Here is a 22,183-nt window from a genome sequence, read left to right on the forward strand (position 1 = left end):
CTGACCTGCTGGCTGTTCTTAACACAGCAGCAGGAACTGGAAACTGTCAAATCACTCACTCTTGGACTCGGTCAATCAGATCTCAGGGGAGAAGCCTCAGACTGAGGCTGGGTTTCATAAGTCTCAGGTAAGCTATTACCAGCAGGCAGCCAGGTACAGGGTTAGAGTGTGGCTGATCCCAGCTTTGAGACCCCTGGATCATGACATCACCCTCTTCTGTAGGGGCAGGTATAGGGATCCAGGTTTCTTAGGGTGGTTCCTGTGGAAGGCCTGAACCAGAGTGAGCACGAATGTTTTCGGCTAGCTCCTAAGTGCGTTCCTCCATGCCATAACCTTCCTAACAAACAGGTACCATAATTTCCCCTGCTTGATCTTAGTCAAGGATTTCATGTACAATGAGAAGAACAGGAGTACTTGTGGCACCCAATGTATTCCTCCTGACCCTTTATTTGTGCCAATGAGGGCAGCAGCTAGGCTCTATGGGGAAATGTGTTCTTGGTGTATGGTTTTAGAAGTGAGACATGGACTACAGGGTGGATTCTAAGAGATCAAAGGAGCTGGAGCTTGAAGGTTACTAGGTTGATTTGTTGCTAAATCCAGGACAGTCTATGAGGATGTGTTCTGTTGAAACCTATACCTTTTGTCCTATAGGGTTGGTAGGGCCCTGTTGTTTATGTTTGTCCACATGACTTCTGTAGTCCTCCTTCGGCTTATCAAGATGTCCCTTCATCTCCTCTTGGATGTGATGGATCTATTGTACTAGGTCTGAAGCAGATGGATTGGTCAAGGATGTGTGTAGTCATGGGTGAAATTAGGGGTAGTACTCATAGTTGATAAAGAAGGGGCTGTGGCTTGTGAAGGCATGGTCTGCATTATTGTATAAGAATTCTGCACAGGGAAACAGTGAAGACCAGTCATGCTGGCAGTGGTTGATGTAGCGTCATAAGAGAAAGTTACTCACCTTGCAGTAACTGAGGTTCTTCGAGATGTGTGTGCCTGCGGGTGCTCCTCTCGAGCTGACGGTGCGTCCCAGCGCCATTGATCGGAGATCTTCGGTAGCAGTGCCTGGTCGGGATGCACACGCTCAGCTGGTGTCTTGCGGTCTCGTTAGAATCTGCCTGAGCGCGTGCGTCCCACAGCCCCCTCAGTTCCTTCTCTACCGTGGAGAAATCATATTAGTACTCCAAAGTAGAGGGGAGGAGGGTAGGGAGTGGAGCACCCACAGGGACACATCTCGAAGAACCTCAGTTACTGCAAGGTGAGTAACTTTCTCTTCTTCTTCAAGTGCTGTCCCTGTGGGTACTCCACTCTAGGTGAATGTGGAGCAGTACCCACTAAGGTTGATGGGACTTTGGAGATGCGGCAGTGAATACTGTATGACCTACTATGGTGTCTGCTGTGGTATCCTGCGTGATAGCATAATGTTTGGCAAAAGTGTGTTCAGATGATCATGTAGCCGCTTTACAGATGTCAGGAATGGGTACGTTATATAGGAAGGCAACGGATGTCAACATGGCTCGAGTGGAATGAGTTCTAATGCCTTCGGACAGTTGAATATTTTGGATGTGGTAACAGGATCTGATGCAGTCAGAGATCCACCTGGACAGGTGTTGCCTAGAGATAGCCGTACCTTTCGATCTTTCGGTAATGGAGACAGTCACAGGGGGACTTACGAAACGGTTTAGTCCTGTCTAAATAAAAGGTGATTGCTTGCCTGACGTCAAGAGCATGCAGAATTGCCTCGTGCAGAGTCTTGTGAGATTTGGGATAGAAAAGTATATCAGTTGGCTAAGGTGGACAACACCTTAGGGAGAAACTTAGGATGTGGTCTCAGGGTGACTGTCTTTGGAGAAGATTGTGTAGGGAGGATAGGCCATCAGGGCGCTTATTTCTCCTACTCTCCTTGCTGACGTTATTGCAACTAAGAAAGCTATCTTCATAAACATAGGAAGAAGAGAGGAGGTAGCCAAGGGCTCAAATAGAGGTTTCATGAGACCGCGAAGAACAAGGTTAAGATTCCATGTAGCTGCCGTTGGATAAATTTCCGGGTAGAGATTTTGTAGACCCGTGAGAAATTGTTTTATGGTGGGGTGGGTAAAGAGTGAGTAGCCATCTAACAAGTCATGGAAAGTGGTAAGTGCCGCCAGGTGTACTGTGATGGAGCTGAGCGAGAGTCCATCCTGTTTCAATTTTAGAAGGTAGTCTAAGATGTTAGGGAGGGTTACCGTATGGGGCGTTAAGTGATTATGTGAGCACCAGAGGGAGAAACATTTCCACTTCTGCAGGTAAGTTTTAGGAGTCTTTTCTACTGTGCAGGAAGACGAATCGAACTTGCTTGGAACAAGCTAGTTCGTGGGTTTGGAACCGTGAAGGAACCACACTGTCAGGTGGCACTTCTAGAGCTGAGGGTGAAGAACCTGTCCATTGTCCTGGGAAAGCAGCTCTGATCTGCTGGGGAGAGTCCATGGATGACGGGAGGACATGCGGAGTAGGTATGGATACCACGTCCATCTCAGCCACACAGGGGCAATAAGTATGACCTGGGCCTTGTCGTCTCTGATCTTGCGAAGAACTCTGTGTAGCAGAGGGATTGGTGGGGAAGGCGTACAGGAGAGAGTTGTTCTACAGGATGAGGAACGCGTCTCCTAGGGATGTAGTCCTGAATGCCACTCTGGAACAAAATAGACGACATCTGCGATTCTGGGTTGTGGCAGAGAGGTCTATTGACGGAGTGCCCTAGAGGGAGACAAGCTGTTGAAGTATTTCAGGGTGCAGTTCCCATTCGTGTTCTGTCGAGAAGTGCCTGCTGAGTGCATCGGCGGTAGTGTTGTGGCAGCCAGGTAGGTACGAAGCAATGGTTTGTATGTTATGTTGTATGCACCAATTCCATAGCCGAATGGCTTCCATGCATAGAGAATGTGATTGCCTCTCCTCCCCCCCACCCGTTGATGTAGAACATACATGCTGTGTTGTCTGTTAGGACCCAAATAGATTTGTTCTTTATGAGGGGAAGAAAGTGAAAGCAAGCTCATCTCACTGTTCTGAGTTCTAAGAGATTTATGTGTAGGCACATCTCTGACGCAGACCAGCGGCCTTGTGCCGTGTCCCCCTAGATGTGCTCCCCAACCGATTAGGGAAGCGTCCGTGGTAAGCATGAGTGTTGGGGGATCGTTGCTGGAAGGGTACGCCTGTGCGAAGTTTTCTGGTCTTGTCCACCATTGTAAGGAAGGTAGAACATTGGCTGGAGGAGTTCGTAGCATACCTAAGGTGTGTCTGTTGGGTTTGAAGTTGGAGTTGAGCAAGCCCTGAAGACATCTCATGTGTAGCCTGGAGTACTTGACCACGAAGATGGTGGCTGCCATGTGACCAAGGAGCTGTAGGCAAATTCTTGCCTGTATCCTGGGACAAACAGAGAGCATGCGTATGAGCTGTGTGATAGCTAGGAATCTGTGATGTGGGAGTGAGGCTCTGGTTCAGATTGAGTCCACATGAGCTCCAATGAACTCGATCTGCTGTGTAGGTGTCAGGGTGGATTTTTGGATGTTTATGTGGAGGCCTAGGCTGTTGAAGAGGGAGATGGCGAAATGGGTAGCTTGTAGCGTCTTGCAATAGGAGTTGCCCTTGATGAGGCAATTGCCTAGGTAAGGGAAAAGCATGATCCCACATCTCTGGAGGTGAGCCACGACTATGGCTAGAGTCTTGGAAAAGACTCTCGGCGCTGTGGAGAGTCTGAAAGGAAGAACTCTGTATTGAAAATGGTCGTGTCTGATTGTGAATCATAGGAAGCTTCTGTGGGCTGGATGAATTGATATATGAAAATAAGTGTCCTGTAGGTCAAGGGCTGTGAACCAGTCCCCTTGATCCAGTGCAGGTATTATTGTGCCCAGTGTAACCATCTTGAATCTTTGTATCCTCACAAATTTGTTCAGTATGGGTAGTCTAGTATACGCCTCCATCCCAGAGTCTTTTTCTGGATCAGAAAGTAACAGAAATAGAACCCTTTCCCTCGATGTTGTGTTAGCACAGGTTCCACTGTGCCTAGTTGTAGGTGAGCCACTTCTGCGCGAAGTAAGCACTCGTGAGAAGGGTCCCTGAAGAGGGACGGGGAAGGGTAGGAGGGTAGGATATAAAAGGGATGGAGTAACCGGACTGATCTATTTCGAGGACCCAATGGTCCTGCATAATCTGCAGCCAGGCATGTTGGAAACCCTGGAGGCGGTGGCCAAATGAACAAGTAGGTGGTGGAATCAAGGGGTGGTCGTGCAGACCCTCGACCAACGTTTCAAAATTGTTTATTTCCCGATGGGTGGGAGGTAGTTGCTTGTGCTTGATTTTGTCTGTGCTTAGGAGATCTAGCGCGATTCCTGGTTATATCATATAGTTTGGGTTGAGACCAGTAATATTGTTGTGTGCATGGTCTTTGAGAAGGTTGGTATCGTTGTCTCCTGGGAAGGGAAGGGTGAATGCCCAGCGTGCGCAGTGTTGTTCTAGAATCTTTCATGGTGTGAAGGACTTCATTGTTTTTTGTGGCTGAAATTCTATGGACAGTTGTAGTCCCAATGTGGGGGGAGGGTTTCCACATTCTTCTTCTCAAAAATGTCAGTATTCTCATAGTAGTTGGGAGGAAGTTCCAGAGTACCCCAATGGGTGTTTCAATGCGGGCAACTAAATCTGTTTGATACCTTCAATGTGTACTGGTCCCTTGCCATGCTGTTGGCAGAATTCCTATGGGACAGCGACCTTTTGCTCTCATCAGCATAGAAAATTTCAGCCCAAATGATTAAAGTTTAGCAAAGTTATAAGCAACTGAAAACAGGGCATTAAAATGGGAAATATGAGGCAACCTTATCATATGCAGTGCTACCAGACACAAACATAATTAAGATCACACATTGGATATAGGTGACAAGAGTTTAGCCAAGTAATGCTTGTTTTAGAATACCAGCGCTCTTCTTCTCCTAGCCCCTTCCCTTAAACCAAAAAAGGATTTATTTATATATATAAAAATAAAAGGACTGTGTATAGCAGTTCAGCAATTTGGCGGTGTCTGGAGTCCACTCTTGGCAAAGGTTCTCCTCTGTCCTCCCAGACATCATGCAGAACACTGCTAGCCACAATAATATGGACAGCATTAATGCCCTGGTATCCACACAGTTTTAAATGCAGCACTGTGATAGAGTGTCCGCCCCACACTGGCATGTAAGGGATTAAAAGAGGCCTAAGGAGGCTGCGCAGGAAGCAGCCAATAGGAGAGTGGCTGCAAAGAATAGCCAATCAGAGCCAAGCAGGCTCACATAAAAAGGGCTGAAGTCCAGAGGTAGTTAGAGACTGTTGGGAGCTCAAGGAGAGGACTGTGTCACTAATAGGCTGCAACCCTGCAGTACCTTGGACAGAGCAGTGCAGGCAGGGACCTGGGGAGTACAGAAAGAGCTCCAGACAGGTTGCTGAGACTGAGTAGGGTGCTGTGGCCACAGGGAAGCAGCCAAGGGAAATGCAGCGGTAGTCAAGGCAAAGGAATACAGTAGGTGAATGCGGTTCACTGGGTCAGGACCCAGAGTAGTGGGTGGGCCTAAGTCCTCCCCCTCACCACTGGGGAAGTGGTTGGACACCGATTCCCCCTTCTGAGGGGGAGTGGAAGGGTAACTTGGCTGGTGACATGGCCAAAAAGCTGAGTCGCAAAGAGGACACTGCGTTTCTGGGAGCTGAGAGAGGAGCTGTAGGCAGGAGCAGAGACAGAGTGCTGGTGTGCAGACCGTGGAGCTGGGCATCAGCCTCAAGCTAATCCCCAGCATGACCAGGAGGAGGTGCCAGTATGACAATGAAGGACTGCACCCCATGACAAGCACCAACAGAATTTCAATCTGCCAAATGCACATGCCACCGCTAGCCTACAGCTGCTGAGTGTAGTTGAACCTTCCTTTGCCAGGTCCTCTGAAATCAGGGTACAGTTTCATAAGCCATGGCTAAAGGGGTAAAGAAGGGTCCACTCAAATAGTAGAAACAGTGACTCTATTTATAACAATGGCATTTGGTGCTAATAATGTCCTAGCTTATCCATGAAGGTAAAATCCCGATCTCTAGGATACCCTTACATCATGCACCAGTGTATCCCACATTAGTGTCCATGAATCTGTCTCAGTAGTCAACCAGGGCCTGCATAACAATGGAGTAGTACCTGTTACAGTTTATGTACTCACATGCTCCTTGCAGAGGACAAACTATGGGCATGAGTGCCATATCCTGACCCAGATTGGAAAGTTCATTCTCGCAAAGCCAGCAACTATTTCAGGAACATTTTTAATACCCCTCATCTTTGAGTAAACCATAGTCTTGATCGCTCCACAAACCTCCACCACAATTGACTTGCCAACTCCAAACTGGCTAGCAACAGGCCTGTATCAGCATGGAGTAGCCAACTTCCAGACTATTATAGCAGTTTTGCTTCTGGACCGGCATGACCTCCCTCATGCATGTGTCCTGGCACTGGAGGGTCAGGGCAAAGCTGAGCACAAACCTCCAGGAATTTCTGAAGGGGAAGAGCATATTTGGCTACAGACTGGCTAACCTAGTGAGGAAGGCTTTAAACTAGGTTCAAAGAGGGCAGGTGACCAAAACCCACAGGTAAGTCAAAAAAATGGAGACCTGGGAGAAGAGTCAGAATTTGGGGAGAGCATGGGCTGTTATAGCAAGGATAAAGGAGAGACAAGACAGAACTTGGGGGGGGGAATCAAATCAGTATCTTAGGGTATGTTTACACTACTTGCTGGATCGGCGGGTAGTGATCGATTTATTGGGTCTCGATTTATTGTGTCTAGTGTAGATGCGATAAATCGATCCCCAATCACTCTGCCGTCGACTCTTGTACTCCACCGCAGCAAGAGGCAGAAGCAGAGTCCACGGGGGAGCAGCGGCAGTCGACCCTGCGCCATGAGGACACGAGGTAAGTCCACCTAAGATACGTTGACTTCAGCTACACCATTCTCATAGCTGAAGTTGCGTATCTTAGGTCGATCCCCTCCAGTGTAGACTAGGCCTTAGATGTCTGTACACTAATGCGAAAAGTATGGGGAATAAGCAGGAAGAACTCAAAATGCTAATAAATAAACACAACTATAACATAGTTAGTGTCAAGGTTCCTTCCCCACTCTGAACTCTAGGGTACAGATGTGGGGACCCGCATGAAAGACCCCCTAAGCTTATTTCTACCAGCTTAGGTTAAAAACTCCCCAAGGCACAATTTCTCTCTTATACCTTGGATTAAGTAACTCTGCTACCACCAAGTGATTTAAACAAATATTTAGGTAAAAGAATTGCCTCTGTAAAATTGGGATGGTAAGTACTTTACAAAATAACAAAAGACTCAAGAACACAGAAGATTTCCCCTCTAGGCAAAACCTTAAAGTTACAAAACCAGGCATAAACATTCCTCTTACAAAAAGAGAAACACAAGCCAAAATAAAAGTAAACTAACGCATTTCCTTGCTAAATACTTACTAACTTTATAGGAGCTGGATTGCTTGCTTCCTTGATCTGTGTCCGGCAAACACAGAACAGACAGACAAAAGCCTGTTTCTCCCCCCCCCCCCCCCAAATTTGAAAGTATCTTGTCCCCTTATTGGTCCTTTTGGTCAGGTGTCAGCTAGGTTACCTGAGCTACTTAATCCTTTACAGGTAAAAAAGGAATTAACCCCTTACAGGGTAAAGAGGGATTTTATGCTACCCTTAGCTGTATGTTTATGACAGTTGGCATCACAGATTGACTTGGGAGGATAATACGCATAACTGGAAGATTGGTATAGAAGGGTACAGCTTGCTCAGGAAGGACAGGCAGGGAAAAAAGGGAGGAGGTGTTGCCTTATATATTAAAAATGTATACACTTGGACCGAGGTTGAGATGGAAATATGAGACAGACTTATTGAAAGTCTCTGGGTAAGGATAAAAGGGGTAAAAAACCAAGGCTGATGTCACGGTAGTGGTCTGCCACAGACCACCTAATCAGGAAGAAGAGGTGGATAAGGCTTTTTTTAAATAACTACCAAAATCATCCAAAGCACAGGACTTGGTAGTGATGGGGGGACTTCAAACTACCCAGACATCTGTTGGGAAAATAACACAGCAAGGTACAGATTATCCAACAAGTTCTTGGAATGTATTGGAAACAATTTTTTATTTCAGAAAGTGGAGAAAGCTACTGGGGGAGAGGCTGTTCTAGACTAGATTTTGACAAATAGAGAAGAACTGGGTGAGAATATGAAAGTGGAAGGTAGCTTGGTTGAAAGTGATCATGAAATGATACAGTTCATGATTCTAAGGAACGGTAGAATGGAGAACAGCAAAATAAAGAAAATGGATTTTAAGAAGGCAGTCTTTAGCAAACTCGGAATTGATAGGTAAGATTCTATGGGAAGTAAAGTCTAAGGAAAAAACAATTGAAGAAAGTTGGCAGTTTTTCAGAGACATTAAGGGCACAAGAGCAAATTATCCCGCTGCATAAGAAAGATAGGAAGTATGGCAAGAGAGACTACCCTGGCTTAACCAGGAGATCTTCAATGATCTAAAAATTAAAGAGAGAGTCCTCCAGAAAGTAGAAACTAGGTCAAATTACAAAGGAGGAATATAAAGAAATAACACAAGTATGTAGGGACAAAATTAGAAAGGCCAAGGCACAAAACGAGATCAAACTAACTAGAGACATAAAGGGTAACAAGAAAACATTCTACAAATACATTAGAAGAGGAAGACCAAGGACAGGTTAGGCCTGTTACTCAAAGGGGGGGAGGGAGGAGAAATAACAGAAAATGTGGAAATGGCAGAGGTGCTTAATGACTTCTTTGTTTCAGTTTTCACCAAGAAGGTTGGTGGTTATTGGATGTCTAATATAGTGAATGCCAGTGAAAATTACATTGGATCAGAGGCTAAAATAGGAAAAGAACAAGTTAAAAATTACTTAGACAATTTAGAGGTCTTCTAGTCACCAGGACCTGATGAAATGCATCCTAGAACAGTGGTTCTCAACCAGGGGTCTGGGGCCCACTGTGCGCCCCCCCCCCCCCCAAGCAGGTTTCAGGGGGTCCGCCAAGCAGGATCGGCATCAGACTTGCTGTGGCCCAGGGCAGAAAGACAAAGCCCCACCACATGGGGCTGAAGCCGAAGTCTGAGCAACTTAGCTTCACGGGGCCACCTGTGGCATGGGGTCAGAGACAATTGCCCTGAATTGCCTAGAATACTCAAGGAGCTGACAGATGTCTGAGCCATTAGCAATTATCTTTGAAAAGTCATGGAAGACGGGAGAGATTCCAGAAGACTGGAAAGGGCAAATATAGTGCCAATCTATAAAAAGGGAAATAAGGACAACCTGGGGAATTACAGACCAGTCAGCTTAACTTCTGTACCCGGAAAGATAATGGAGCAAATAATTAAGCAATCAATTTGCAAACATCTAGAAGATAATAAAGGTGATAAGTAGCAGTCAGCATGGATTTGTCAAGAACAAATCATGCCAAACCAACCTGATAGCTTTCTTTGACTGGGTAATAAGCCTTGTGGATAGGGGGCAAGTAGTAGACATGGTATATCTTGACGTTAGTAATGCTTTTGGTACCATCTCACATGACCTTCTCATAAACAAACTAGGGAAATGCAACCTAGATGGAGCTACTATAAGGTGGGTACAAAACTGGTTGGAAAACCATACCCAGAGAGTAATAATCAGTGGTTCACAGTCATTCTGCAAGAGGGGTCCCGCAGGGATTAGTTCTGGGTCTGGTTCTGTTCAATATCTTCATCGGTGATTTAGATAATGGTATAGTGAGTACACTTATAAAAAGTTTGCAAACAATACCAAACTGGGAGGGGTTGCAAGTGCTTTGGAGGATAGGATTAAAATTCAAAAGTGATCTGGACAAACTGGAGAAATGGTCTGAAGTAAATAGGATGAAATTCAACGTACTCCTTTTAGGAAGGAACAGTCATTTGCACACATACAAAATGGGAAATGACCCCCCCTAGGAAGGAGTACCGCGGAAAGGGATCTGGGGGTCATAGTGGACCATAAGCTAAATACGAGTCAACAGTGCAACACTGTTGCAAAAAAAGCGAACATCATTCTGGGATGTATTAGCAGGAGTGTTGTAAGTAAGACATGAGAAGTGGTTCTTACACTCTACTCTGCCTGGATTAGGCCTCAACTGGAGTATTGTGTCCAGTTCTGGGCACCACATTTCAGGAAAGATGAGGACAAATTGGAGAAAGTCCAGAGAAGAGCAACAAACAATGATTAACGGTCTAGAAAACATGACCTATGAGGGAAGATTGAAATAATTGGGTTTGTTTAGTCTAGAAAAGAGAAGACTGAGAAGGGACATGATAACAGTTTTCAAGTACATAAAAGGTTATTACAAGGAGGAGGGTGAAAAATTGTTTTTCTTAACCTCTGAGGATAGGACAAGAAGCAATGGGCTTAAATTGCAGCAAGGGAGGTTTAGTTTGGACATTAAGAAAAACTTCCTGACTATTAGGGTGGAATACATTGCCTAGGGAGGTTGTGGAATCTCCATCATTGTAGATTTTTAAGAGCAGGTTAGACAAACATTTGTCAGAATGGTCTAGATCAGTGGTCCCCAACCTTTCAATGTGGCGGACGCCACTGAGGAGCGCGGCCGCTGGACAAGCAGCCGCCGAAATGCCGCCGAGAAGCGGCAACGCCAAAATGCCGCTGCTTTTCGGGCGCAACGCCTCTTGATGATGATGCTTCTCGGTGGCAACACTTCTTGGCGTTCCCGCTTCTCAGCAGCATTTCGGTGACTGCTTGTCCGGCGGCCACGCTCCTCGGCAGAGGGGCGCTCCCTTGTCAGTAGGCGGGCGCACATAGATGCCCCAGTGGGCACCGCGTTGTGGACCAATGGTCTAGATAATACCTAGTCCTGCCATGAGTGCAGTGAACTAGACTAGATGACCTCTTGAGGTCTCTTCCAGTCCTATGATTCATGCAAAAGTTCTGGAGCCATTGCAGATCATCCCAGGTCCGCATGACTATGTGATCACACCAGTCTGTGATCATGACTCTGCTCAGGAGCTGCTGGTCTATATTTGGGGAATGTATGGTTATGACAACAGGCATGAGCTGCATCTGCTGGGTCATGGCTGGCATATCAACATCCCCCCCTCCAAGAGATGCATTCAGTAGGTCAAACACAGCTGCCGAATTGTCCACCAGCATCTCATAGATGGTATGCCCGATTCCCGATATAGGAGTGAGAGTGAGCTGGAGAAGTTTTTCCACTGAGTCGGGATCGATGTTGATGACTCCAGCTGCTGGCAATACGTGTATCCGACCAGGCTTGGTTGCGTGTGTTGGAGGGCTCAAAACCAGTCAAACCACTTCTGGTCAAGTCTCGTGGGATGGACAGACAAGTTCTCCCACAATCCACTATGAACCAAGCCCTAAGGCAGTTACAGCAGCGAGGATGCTAGGAACCCTGGGATACATCAGCACAATTGTGAGGCCCATGTTTACAATGCAGTGTGAATGCTCAAGTGTGGGCTTGGAAACTCCCGGTCTGCAGCATGGGTCCCACAGACCAGGTTTACTATGAAGTGTAGACATAGCCTTAGAGATGGGGCCAGAGTGTCACTTTAAAAGGAAGGGTCTTGGTAGCTGGGAATCCAGGTCTGCTCAGAGGGCTGTGATCTGAACTTCTACTTTCTAGGTCACAACAGTGCCCTCTCCCAGCACCTGCCTGAATCAGGAAGTTTAGAAAGGAACAGGAAATTACAACAATCTAAACTTAATTAAAAACCAACTGCAACAATACACAATTGAAGTTTTAGGTATTAGACTATTTTTCTAAGTTTCTGAGTCAAACCTACTCTTTGAAACAAAATCATTGCAATTGCAATTCTTTTAAAAATTAAAGTAATTTACGCTACACAAGTTGGTGTGTTTTTTTTCCTAAAGCAGTGTAATAGATTTTCAATACTCTGAAGCAATTCCAATATTAAACTGGAATGAAGACAAACAACAATCATAATGGCATCTTCTAATTAATAAGTACCAGTATGTCAGCTTTTCCCATTATAAACCTTACTTTATCTGGGGATTCAATTTTACTATAAAAGTTTGCCCATGATAAGACACTTGGTATTTAAAAAGGTTTTAAACTTTATATATTTTTTAAGAAAATCCACTATAGCTTTGGTATTTGTTACATGGCTCATTTTTAAAAAAAAAAAAATAATAAGCCCATTACCCACACCTTTGCACTTCATAAAAATAATTTTGTACATTTTTAGAATTTTAGAAGTAATTAGTCCAACCCTTTTAATATAAATGTATTTTAAAACTGGCACTATTTATGATCAGCAACTTTTCCCCTAACATTTTAAATGCCAAAATACAGGTTAGCATCTGTTCTGTACTATAAACTGACAGATACAAAGCAGTTTTGAGGTAGTTTCCAAGATTCATTTAAACAATATTTCGGTTTCATTGAATTGCAATACATTGTAAATGTTCCAAAGTAACTGAAAACAGACTTACCTTACAATTTTTCATGTAACAGTGAAAGTTTAAAGAGTCCCTATATAAATGGAAGGTTTACTGAGTATATTGCCTCTGCAGATCCACACTCTTAAGAGATGGACAACTCTGAGCTACAAGTTCCACAGCAGTCCAGAATGCAGATACTTTGAGCCCACCTGAATGCCACCAAGTGGATCCAAACATTCAGTGCAAGGCTGTATAAAGCTCTGCAACCACAACTGCCTCATTTTCTCTCTTGCCTAAAATACAATCATCTAAGCCTTCAAATGTGGGTGTGGCTTTACAATGGCAGCACACAAAGTAAGAGAAATTGAGTCATTCCTTCTCAAAAGAAAGCCTGATTCACTGACCCATACTCATGGTCAATTTCAGCCTCATGCTGAATAAGCAACTGTAAAGATGATGGTCCATGGGGCTCACACAGATCCTCTCCAGAACTGCATGTTTACCAAAAGGCTTGAAGTGGCTGCTTCAGGTTCTTATTGCTAATTCCAAGAGCTATGCAACAGTGCCACTTAGTGGCTAGTTTTACAGAGGGAAGCCAGGGCCCCACCCAGGCACAGCAGCCCTGCTGCTGATCTACTCAGTCTGCTCCTCCCTAAACTCAGAGATGTATAGGACAACAACCATCACAAACTCCAAGGGTCAGACCATGGGGCTACAGCTTATCTATAGCTTTTAGAAGCCTGGAAACTTCATGATGGCATTCTAGAGAGACTGAACCTTAATGTAACTGGCACTCAGGCCCATCTCCAAACTGGTCTGAAAGAATAATGATCTTCAGAACTGCTGATACCAGTGGAATCTATGGATTTTTTAGAGCAGTACACCAAGAGAAATTACGTTCTCCAAATCCTCAAGTACACAGAAAGGTGTCAATTTCACTGGCAATGCATCATGTATATTTGCTTATCGTGGAATCATTCAGGTTCATGTGCTTCACAACTAGACTAGGCATGCTGGGCTCTGTTACTGGGTTCTTATCCCGAAAGTCATCTATTACAAGAAACTGTGAATATATTTGTTAGTTCCAGGGCCTCCTCAACTATTTCTTAGTTGCAAGGATGACGGTTCCTTGAAACTTGGCAATTTTCTGTAGAACCCTACAAAGGTAGGGTGACTGAAGAGAGGAAGACAAAACAGTTCAAAGTTCCAGGGAATTGCAAACATTTATTCTGCTCGACCCAAATTCCTTGAACCTGCTGAAGAATTCTGTACCTTTCCATAGGCTTGGCAAGTCAGTCAATTGACTGCCTATTATGGTCAAATACTGTCACGTATTCCAGCAAGATTGCCCTGACATTGATGCAATCAAAAACCACCTATGTGCCATCTTTTAGCAAGCCTACTTAAATACCTCCATCACTCCCTCTTCTACATGCTAATGCTCCCTTTGGGAAAAAAGGGGAAGTTGGGCATCTTGACTGGCTGCAGTTTTCAAGAACAAACACTGTATGTATATCTTTATTTTTATACCAAGCCATGTACATGTTTACAAAGCATATTAAGTTAAAAGACGAGGTCCCTGCCCTGAAGAGTTTACAATTTAAATTGACCAGATACACAGAAATTAACTCCAAAAGGGAGTGGGGGTGGGAGAAGAGGATTCACAGTCATTAAACCTCCTTCCACAACACAAAGAGAAAACGTACACAGCCATTAAGCCTTTTCCTGAAACAAAATCATCTTAACTATTAATGCCCAACACTTCTCCCATCCTCAACAAAGCAAACAATTCACATTAAATGTCCATGTAAATAAGCCCTCACTCCTCCCCCTCTCAACAAATATCCCCTTCATAAACCATGTGTCCACCTCCTGCATATATCCCCAACCAAACCTTGCAGATAATATGAAAAGTTCTATGCTAATAATGGGGTGACATCACATTTAAATTGAGGCCCTTCCCTCCCTTCCTGCTCTCTTCCTCCTCCTGCTGAAGTTTGAGCCCATTGTGTTTGCTGCATGGAGGAGGAGGGGCTGCCTATCTCCTCTCCCTCTATGTGATGTGGAGTCTCTAATCATCCTGGGACAGATGGAGCAGTATGCCTGAAAACATTTTGATTGTCTGGAATCTTCTGGAGCAGCAGCAGTTACAAATAGAACTGAATGGCTACTGGTTGATTAAAATACAAGAGATATTTTATAATCTAGAGAGCATTCCAGAAAGTAGTGAAACATTAAAAACAGTGACAAATTAGGCAGCCTTGGAAAGTAAAAAAAATCATTTATATGGACATTTTTTACTCGACATGAGCATGGAAAATCTCTTATAGCTAAAGTACAAGTTCTGTTCTTTTGAGTATGTGACATTAGATAGAATGGAACAAAACTTGCTGCATTTTTGTGATGTGTCCAGTTTCTGTCAAAATAAGATTATTGCATTCAAACAGCAAGAAAGGGAAAACTGGTCTGCATCAAAATTTGTCTTCTTCTGTGCACAACTCAATCTTTTGCAGCAGCATCTTGAAGCATGAAGTCTGCTGATGAAGACGGTGATGTGAGTGACAATGATAGTGACCCTAATTCCATTTCTTCAATCTTTTGATAAGACTTTTGTTACTTCATCTAGTTCAGTATTGAAAACTTCTACTTCTGGAAAGTCTTCAGACGTTCATCAAATCGGTGTTGAGAGGTTTTTCTGGTAATGGGACATTCTGTCCAAAGACAAACTTGACAGTATGTTTGCTGGAGGTATTTATACCAGCATTACACCATTTCATATAGTTGAAAATCCTTATATGCTAGATTTTTTTTATAAATTTTATCCAGTGTGGAAAATACCAAGTAGGAAACGGCTTGTGAGAAGTCTTCTGAATGCTGAAGCGATCAATGTGAAAAGGAGTTGGTGTTCTTATTGTGCAAGCTCCTCATGTGTGTCTAGTGCAGAGGTGGGCAAACTATGGAGGAGGTGGGACTCTCCTGCCTGGCCCCTGAGCTCCTGGCCTGGGAGGCTAGCCCCCAGCCCCTCCCCCGCTGTTCCCCCTTCCCCACAGCCTCAGCTCACTGCGCCGCTGGCGCAATGCTCTGGGCAGTGGGGCTGCAAGCTCCTGGGGCAGCGCAGCTGCAGAGCCTGGCCTGACCCTGTGCTGTGCGGTGCTCTGTGCTGTGTGGTGGCATGACTGGCTCCAGCTGGGCGGCGCGGCTGTAGCGCCGCCAGCCACCGGTGCTCCAGGCAGCGCGGTACGGGGCAGGGAGCAGGGGGGTTGGATAGTGGATAGAGGGCAGGGGAATTTACAGTGGTGGTCAGGGGGCGTGAGTGTGGATAGGGGTCGGGGCAGTCAGAGGGCGGGGAACAGGTTGAATGGAGGCAGGTGTCCCCAGGGGGCAGTCAGGAAGGGGGGGGGGTGTTGGATGTGTGTGTGGGGGCCAGTCAGGGGCAGGGGTTCCAGGGTGATCAGGGGACAGGGAAAAGGGGTGGTTGGATAGGGCAGGGATCTGGGGGGGGGGGAGAGGCATCAGGAATGAGAAGAGGGGTTGCATGGGGCAGCAGGGGGCAGTCAGGGGCAGCGGTTCTGGGGGCTGTCAGGGGACAGGGAGGCCGTCAGGGGGCAAGAAGCGGGGGGGGGGGGGTCAGGCCACATCTGGCTGTTTGGGGAGGCACAGGCTCCCCTAACCGGCCCTCCATACAATTTCCGAGACCGTTTGCCCGCCCCTGGTCTAGTGTCTGATGGATGGAGCAATATTCAAAATGAGGGTGTCATCAGCTTCATGGTAACAACTCCACAACTAGAGAGTTTTACGCCTTCCAATGTGCAACTGAGCATCACCACATGGCCTAATATATTGCTGATTAGTTTAAAAATATAATCAATGAATTGGGTCCACAAAAAGTTATTTCTGTTGTGGCAGAAATGCAGCTAACATGAAAGCAGCTTGGGCTTTTTGTTGATGAATGAGAATCCACACCTTCTGCATTATGGATGTGCTGTCCACTAGTGAAAAGCTGCATTATATGATGTTGAAGATCTGACAACTTTCTCATCTCATGTCAAAAATTAAAAGCATTGTCAAGTTTTACAAAAAGCAAACAAGTACCAGCAGCCATTTTTTCCAGCATAATTTAGTACAGCACTCAGTTTCATCTACATTGAGTAAGCCTTGTTGTACTTGATGGGTATCTTCTTTTATAAATGTCTCAAAGATCTTAAAATATGCAAGAAGGCTCTTCACTCAGTTGCTGCTGAAGAAGGGATGGCTGGGTGTGCCCCCCAGTAATCCAAACTGAAATTCTTGACTATGCCTGAAGGATGCAGAATTTAAAATTAAATTTAATTGCTTGAATCTGTAGCTCAGTTCATTCAGAAAATGAAAAATGATGGTTCTATTCTGTCTGATGCCAAGAACAAGTTCCTGGACATTAAAAAAAAACACATTTGTGAGATACTGAACACAGTCCATTTACAGAAGCTGAAGAGGGAAAAAAAACCAAAATAATATCACAGCACAATCAAATTACCTTTCTGATGATGAATTTGATCCAATTTGTGATCTCAGAGTGGCTGTTGTAAATTTTAAAGGATATACAAACAAACAAAAATACAGTTCTGATGGAGGTAGCAACTTATAAAGCAAGCAGCAGACTGTTCAGTCATAAAACAATGTGAACTGCAATCCCAGCAGACGAATCAAAACAACTTGCTGCTTCCTCATAGAAAGGGTCATGTCCTCCTAGATCTCTAGCTACAGTGGCAGAAATTCTTTTAACACTTCCGTGTACTACAGCATATGTGGAACTAAACTGGTCAATTTGGGGAATCATCCATTTCCAAACCAGAAATATACTGAAGACCTCCACTGCTGGGAATCTGGTAATGGTGTATCACCATTTAAGAAAATTGCAGATGAGTTGATTCGATATTCAGCAGATGAAGAGGAAGGAGATATTGATGGATTTGATGAGGACAACAAAGATACAGATGAAGCACTGAAGCTGATAAAGGAGATATGAAAAGCAAGATATTTGACAAGCTGGTCCGATGCGTATCTGACAGACGTGCATTTAAAAATGACTTTTTTAAAAATAAATTGCTATGTGTTTATAAAAAGAATTTTATTTTCCTTTTTATAACTGTTCGGTTTTGAACAACACTCACATTTAAATGTTAGATTAACATTGCTAAAAATAAGAAAATTATTTAATTTTTAGAACCTTATTTCATTATGTATTGCATTTTTCTGAGTTAAAGTAACTTAGTTAAATAACTTTTTTTTTTAAGTTAGGCATAAGTGTCTAAGGCTAAACCTACTGGAGACCATAAAGTCTTACTCTTTTTTGTTACTGTTTTAATAAATTAGTGCTTTAAAATATTTGATCATTTTTGACATTGTTTGACCAATCATTTTTTAATCAGTCAAATGGCCAGCCCTATCTTTCTATGTCTCTTGGAAGCTCATGGGTCCACTTGGGTTCTGTGCCATATTTGGTCAGGATTGTCATACTTTGGAATTCAACTGGATTCCACTCAGCCAATCCATCACTGGAGTTTCTTTTCCCATTATGTGACTGCCTCACAGACTGGAAATAGATTTTGTTTTACTCAAGACTAGCAGATCTATATTCTTGATCATGTCCTACCTTTCAGGTATCCCCCATGGCAATTTACTTATGCCTGTCATGGCGCTGTTCAATTGCCCTCCCAAATAAAATTTTGGACTCTCAAGGTAAAGTAAGTAGTGCCAACCTGGTCACTTTGGTCTGTGAGCTAGTGTCCATAATTGACATCTTCCACTCCAGAACATCCAAGGTGCAGGTTTTCAATGATTGACCAACACTTTTTGGTATGAGTTTTTGTTTCCCAGTTCTGCTTTCCACTATGACAACATGAACAGCTGAAGTGACTCATGACTCTACTCTGAGACTTCCTGACATCAACCATGCAGCCAGCTCCATAATACTACAGTATATTTCTTCCTGTAGCAAATATGGGAACCTGATTTTGCAGTTTGGTTATTTTCTACTGGATGAGGAATACCTTAACCATTCTGATGCTAAATATTGCTTCCAGCTAAAAGCTCCTATCCGCTTGTTAGCTACCTGTGAGTTTCCAAGAAGGAACAGACTTCTGTGATCACTGGTCTTTGAAAGGTGGAATGGTTAGTCCTTTGGAAGACTGCTTCTTCTGCAGGGACTTCCTAGCGGACATATATAAGGCCATGGAGCAGAACTAATTATAATCACATTGCACATCACCTCACAGGATGAGAGACTTAACGGAGGAATAGCAGTGCCTTAACTAGCTTGAATTACTTGCCCTTAGCTTCCAGAGACTTGAAGAGCTTTTGCAACTAGTGGACTGCTATTCTCAATGCATACACATTGTAATTTGAAGCCTGTTAACAACAAACTCAAGGACTTGAAGTCTCCCTTCAGAGAAACTTCAGTTTTTCTATTCAGTAGGTCCTCCCAGGCTGCTGCTTCTACTAGAGTTGCTGCTGTTGTAGCAGCGCCAGAGATGGCAGCATCCACTCTTGGGTTCTCTGCATTAGATAGCCTCAGTCCTCCCGAGGGCTCTCTGTCTGCAACAGATCACTTGGTGCCTATTATTTTATGTTAGAGTGAACATGTACAGGGCACTGCAACAAATACAGTGACAGGTCCCCAGTAACTCACTCTGCTGATATCTTCCCTCCTCCAGTTGCAGTATCTATACCATCCTGGCTATGTGGAGTGGGAAGCTAGAATCTGCCTGTCTCCTGCAACTGCAGGTTGAGAATGTCCCATTAGCCGGTATAAGGGGCTTCTCACAAGGATCCATACCACTGTAGCTACAGGCCATCTGAGAGCTGCTGGAGCTGAAATGGTTCCTTCTCTTCTCTGTCTAGGTTTTCTTCTAGAATTGGAGTCAGCAACACAGAGAAGCTGCTGCCACTGGAACAGTTCCTTTGAACTCCCTATAGTGGGGACAGGAAGACAGCTGTTCATGTTGGAAAATCCAGCTAATGCTGGTGCCTGTGCACACTCCTGTGTGCCTAAACAGACTCCTGGAGACTTCCCAAGTAGCTAGGGATTTTGACTGCTCCATTTTCTTTCTCCCTAGACTCTGATGGAGGTGGAACTGGGAGGATCTAGCGCAGGGGTAGGCAACCTATGGCATGCGTGCCAAAGGCGGCACTCAGACTGCCCGGGTCCTGGCAACGGGTCCGGGGGGGCTCTGCATTTTAATATAATTTTAAATGAAGCTTCTTAAACATTTTAGAAACCTTATTTACTTTACATACAACAATAGTTTAGTTATATATTATAGACTATAGACTTTTAGACCTTCTAAAAATGTTAAAATGTATTACTGGCATGCAAAACCTTAAATCAGAGTGAATAAATGAAGACTCGGCACACCCCTTCTGAAAGGTTGCCGACCCCTGATCTAGTGTATTGCTGATTCTGAGAATCAGCCTAACTGTCTGAACCAGGGCAGGACAGAATCTGCACATGCTCTCCTTCTCCCTCTTCCCTGGAATAGAGATAGCTGGGGAGACCATACCCTTGCAGGGAATGAAGGCTGGAAGAAAAGGACAGAGGGAAGACATCCATGAGAGCAGGTAACTATAAGATCTACATATGGGACTGGAATACCTGCCAGGTGCCCTTCCTGGGGCTTGCAGACATGTACTAGAGCCAACCCAGCTCTAGCAGCAACTTCTCTGCCCTCCACAGGGTACGGGGCTCCTGGACTTGACGTTTCCCAGTTGCCTCAATTCTGGTAAGTCCCCTTTTAGCTGTTATTTCTTCTACCTCTTCCTGGACCTTACAGTAGCCTCCTGTTTCTTCACCTCCTTAGATATTTCTGCCACTCCAACTGCAGCTCCTCAGCTTCAGGTCATTCTTACCCTCTCCCATGATCCTTAGGCTTTCTGTAGTTCCAGTGATTCCTTCCCCTCTGTTCCCCATGAAAGCCACACAGTTCCTGTCTCAAGGTTTTTATGCAAAGGGATCTGGTCTTAGCTGACATCTTCTATGGTTGCAGGGATTTCTCTTTGCTGGATACCCATTTATTCCTGTCAAACACTCTGCTCTGGCAACTGCTCTTCAAAGTAGCCTGTTCTGCTCCTTAGCAGCCACCCAGCCTCTCCAGAGTACATGGATGCCTAAACCAAAGACTTCTCCATTGGCTCAATCCTTGGTAATCTTCTGGCTCCTTTCCTCTCCCCCAGCCAGGTCCAACATCTAGGTAATTAATAGACTATATAATGTTTGAAATAACCGCACTAACTGGAAGCAGAAGATCAAGTCCCAGCCCAGACTCCCTCAGAGTAGGATGTAAAAGATCTACCCTGCAATATTGCGTGCACATGCCTCTCAGATGAGCTGCAGAACATAGGCCCCAATTGGTTATAAAAAGCACCAGTATTTCTCCTCCTACAGCCCCCCTGCAGAGTCTCTCTCTACAGCTGTAGTCTGTCTCTCCTTACAAAGCTGAGCACAAGCTAACAGTTCCATTTGTCTTAGTCAGTAAAAGTGGGGGTGCAGGGTCCATCTGCCCTCCTCAGTGGCAGTTTTCCTTCCATTTTTACTGCTGTGGCCTAGAAAGCCCAGGATCTCTCTGGGTTCAACACAGGGGCAGCTCTATGTATTTTGCCGCCCCAAGCAAGGCAGTGAGGCAGCCTTCGGCGGTGTGCCTGCGGGAGGTCTGCTGGTCCTGCACCTTCGGCGTACCCGCCGCCGAATTGCCACCAAAGCCGCGGGAACGGCGGACCTCCCGCAGGCATGCCGCCAAAGGCGGCCTGACTGCTGCCCTCATGGTGATGGGCAGGACGCCCCCCGCGGCTTGCCGCCCCAGGGACTCGCTTGGTGCGCTGGTGCCTGGAACTGCCCCTGGTTCAACAGAAACATTGTGTTGTCTCTCAGGGCAGGTTTCATCTTTATGTTATTCTGTCCCTTTTATCCAGTGTAAGTAGGAAGAACAGGTTTGAAGTTCTCACTCTAGGTGTTAGGCCACCTTCAGGTTGTTGATTTCCCACAGTAAAAATCTAGGATACCTATACATATTTTGGGAGAGCACTTAGGATACACTTGTCAAGCATCTTGTTTTCTTTAAGCCCTCCTCACTATTTCTGGGAATCCCATCTGGATCCTTGTTCTTCCTTGCCTCTCTTACTTACCCTTATATGTAAGAGAGAAGACTACACAAATAACACTATTTACTCTCTGTCCAATGGAAAAATCAGCATCTAGCTACAATGCCTTCAGTCAGTGCTAGACGTGCAGCCAAAGCACCCCACCCCTCCTTCCTCCCTCATCCTCTCCCCCCACCCTCCCATATCCCTTACAGAATAGCACAGAGGGGAACCACACTGGATGTTTTCTGTGCAGCAGTAGTGGTGACTACAGAAGAGTCCAAAGACAGATCCTAAGTAAGGTTTTACAAGTGCTAACAAAAAGAGGATTCGCCAAAGAAACACAAAACTAGACAGCTGAACAACTACAATGATAATGACTGCATGGTTATCAAGATATACAGAAACCATTGTGAGAGCATTTTACATCTTGAGGATACTGCTGGAAACTGGAAACTACAGCTCAGGAAACCAGAAACCACCTGGAACTCAACAACTACTGGAATAAGCAAGAAGCAGGGATAGCTAGAATCTATCCCCGAAAGAGACTACAAGATAGAAGACAGCAATCAAAGATTCCTATG

General features: G+C 44.9%; 1 protein-coding gene across 5 annotated transcripts in view; it reads right to left on the reverse strand.

Annotated features, from left to right (window-relative positions):
• Positions 1-22,183, reverse strand: part of PARPBP (PARP1 binding protein) — a 108,715-nt gene that overhangs the window by 45,627 nt on the left and 40,905 nt on the right. The gene's annotated exons all lie outside the window — the stretch shown is intronic.

The sequence above is a fragment of the Malaclemys terrapin genome, chromosome 1 (genome assembly GCF_027887155.1).
Source record: "Malaclemys terrapin pileata isolate rMalTer1 chromosome 1, rMalTer1.hap1, whole genome shotgun sequence".
Taxonomy (NCBI): Eukaryota; Metazoa; Chordata; order Testudines; family Emydidae; genus Malaclemys; species Malaclemys terrapin.